This window comes from Neomonachus schauinslandi, chromosome X (assembly GCF_002201575.2).
Source record: "Neomonachus schauinslandi chromosome X, ASM220157v2, whole genome shotgun sequence".
NCBI lineage: Eukaryota > Metazoa > Chordata > Mammalia > Carnivora > Phocidae > Neomonachus > Neomonachus schauinslandi.
The window spans coordinates 67,548,459-67,551,618 of record NC_058419.1 but is presented as its reverse complement, the minus strand read 5'-3'; the positions used below and the strand labels follow the sequence as shown (position 1 = coordinate 67,551,618).

Below are 3,160 nucleotides of genomic sequence, written 5' to 3'. Positions count from 1 at the left end.
TTGCCCCTCACTTAAGCAAAAAGAGAAAATGCATCCAGGAACCAACCCCTAGGGCAATCCAAATAATTCCACCTGGCAGTCCTTTTCCCCAGTGGGGCTGCTTTTAACAGACCAAACTTGCAGAAAAATTTGCATATATTACTCTTTAAAAAACTATTTATTAGATTTTGAAATGCAGAAAAATATGAAGAAGAAACAAAAGACCTATAATTCAATGCCCAGATTAGCTTTCAATAACAGTATTTTTTTTTTTTTGACTGGGAAAATAACTATTTTGTTTGGAGGTATGGGCCCATGTCTAGTCTCAGAACTCTGGGACTGCTTTTTGGCGCCAGCAGCCTTGGTGACCTTGAGCATATTGAAACTCACAGTCTCTCACAAGGGCTGGCACTTGCCCACTGTGACAATGTTGCCAATGTTGACATCCCTGAAGCAGGGGGGCAGGTGCATGGATATGTTCTTATGGCATTTTTCGAAGCAGTTGTACTTTCGGATGTAGTGGAGATAATCTTGGCAGATGACAATGGTCCTGTGCACCTTCACTTTGGTCACCACACCAGATAGAATCTGCCCTTGGATGGAGACATTACTAGGAAAGGGGCATTTCTTGTCAATAGCATCTTGAAGCCCAGACCAATGTTTTTGTAGTATCATCAGAGCTTCTCCTTACCAGTTCCTCCAAGCAGGCCCCTCTTCTTATTTTGAAAGATGGTCAGCAGCTTTTGTTCGGTATGCTAACTGTGAATGTCTGCCATCTTCCTGGCCACCCAAAGATAGTACTTTTTTTTTTAAAGATTTTATTTATTTGAGAGAGAGAATGAGAGAGAGAGAGCACATGAGAGGGGGGAGGGTCAGAGGGAGAAGCAGACTCCCCACTGAGCAGGGAGCCCGATGCGGGACTCGATCCCGGGACTCCAGGATCATGACCTGAGCCGAAGGCAGTCGCTTAACCAACTGAGCCACCCAGGCGCCCAAAGATAGTATTTTTAATAATAAAATAAATACATGCATATGTCCAGAAAATTCAAATAAAATAGAAGGATAAAAAGAAATGTTTTCCTTCACCATTCTGCTTCCCAATTTTTCTCCTCAAAGGTAAAGGAACTGACAACAATTTCTTGTGTACCCTTCCAGAAACACATTAATGCAGATGCTAGCATGTGTGTACTCCATAGTATCATCTCAAAAGCTCTAGGTAATAATGCAGTCTGAAAATTCTTTTCCTAAATCAAGATGATAGAAGAAAACTAGTGACAATGTTTAACTATATCTGAGTCTTATGCTCTTGGAGATTAGAGGTGGTTGAGAAATCCCCCCACCCTTTTGTGTTCTGAGAAATGGCTAACCACAAAGGGCCACCCTGCCCTCATGTATTCCCACTCTGCTTCATAACTTAAACAAAATTTGCTGTCTACCTTTCCTCATGGCTCTATTGTTTATCTGCCTCTATAACACCCAGGCCCCCTTCCTTTTCTTTGAGACATTCTTCCACAAAAGTGAACATTTTCCTTATTGCACTAGCCTCAATAAAAAACCATCTCTTGGGCGCCTGGGTGGCTCAGTTGGTTAAGCGACTGCCTTCGGCTCAGGTCATGATCCTGCAGTCCCTGGATCGAGTCCCGCATCGGGCTCCCTGCTCGGCAGGGAGCCTGCTTCTCCCTCTGACCCTCCCCCCTCTCATGTGCTCTCTGTCTCAAATAAATAAATAAAATCTTTAAAAAAAAAAAAACCATCTCTTTAATTGTCCAGTGAATTTGTCTTTCACATTAATGTCAAAGAAAAATTATTTTGACACTTGTTAAAATTAGTAAGGAAGACTTTATTCAAGTGCCTGTTGTAAAGGGGATGGGAGTCAGTGGGTAGAAAATTACTATGTGGAAACATCAGAGGTAAGGGAGGATTCTGATTTGACAGGATTCTTGCTGAAGGAAGGCCAGTGTGATTAGATACCAAGGGTAAGATATAAAGAATTTAATCAGATATCAGGAGTGATCATATACTGAGTATGGGGATTCTTGCTAAACAAATTTAGGAGGATTTTTGCTAAAATTGGGCAATGCAAAGATGGACATGGAAGTTCAAATGTTGAGGCCTAGTTGGAAAGAGGTTTTAGAGGAACCTGACTAAAATTTGGGTCAGGGAGAGTCTTTGTCACTAACAATTGAGGAATTCTGCCATCTTTCCATAAGCAGAGACTAACCCTCAACATTAGGCTAAAATCTGTATGTGACTTTTACTCTTGGATCTTCCCAATTTCCAACTTTAAACTACAAGAAGTAGGGTGCCAGGGAATCTTTTGGGTTCCTGACTAGGACTTCCAAATATCTAAAGATGCATTTTTAAAATATTTTTAATACTCTCATTTATCTATAATACGTCTCCAGAAATGGTTACTGATCAGCAAGTCCAATATCTCTACCAAAGGATAATAAAAATTACCACTATTTTTTACAGGCTTTTCCCTGCAATTTACCTCTGTTTTTCTTATTAGTATTATTCCTACAACCCCGAGAGCCAATCTTTCAGTGCTGCCTTTTTCCATCATTTATTCTCTCCTTATTGGCATAACAATGAAAGGCTATGTAGGGCAATAAAAAGAGCACAGGGCTTGGAGCTTAATCCAAGCTCCAGTACTGCCCTAGATGCCAACAAAAATGAAGAGGACTGAATTATCCAGAAATGGAAGTTGCCAGGTTTATCTGTAATGGCAGAGGAACATCAACAAGAGGTCTCATGGCAATAACATTCTGAGCTGTCTCATTATTTCTACCCTTGCTACAAACAGTTCATTCTTGGCACAGGCACCACAGAGATCCAGTTAATGACTAGATGATGTAATTTTGCTCCTCTCCTGAAATTGCAAGGGCTTCCCACTTCACTGAATAAAAGCCAACTTCTTATCATGGCCTGTAGGGCTGTGTATAATCAGACTCACCAATTTTCTGCCATCATCTCCTAATATTCTAATTACCTCACATTCATTACAGGAACATTGGTCTTCTTGTTCTTCAAACATGTCTCAGGGAATTATAATTGTTGCTGTTCTTCCTACCTGAACATCTTCCCCTAGATAATCATATGGATTGTTCCCTGACTTTCTTGAAGTTCTTTTTCAAATGTCACTTCCTCAAAGAGGCATTCATTAATGGCCAAATATAAA

At 40.5% G+C, this 3,160-nt stretch overlaps 1 pseudogene; it reads right to left on the bottom strand.

Annotated features, from left to right (window-relative positions):
* Positions 1-204: 204 nt before the first annotated feature.
* On the bottom strand, positions 205-755 carry LOC110572354 (annotated as a pseudogene).
* Positions 756-3,160: the final 2,405 nt, after the last annotated feature.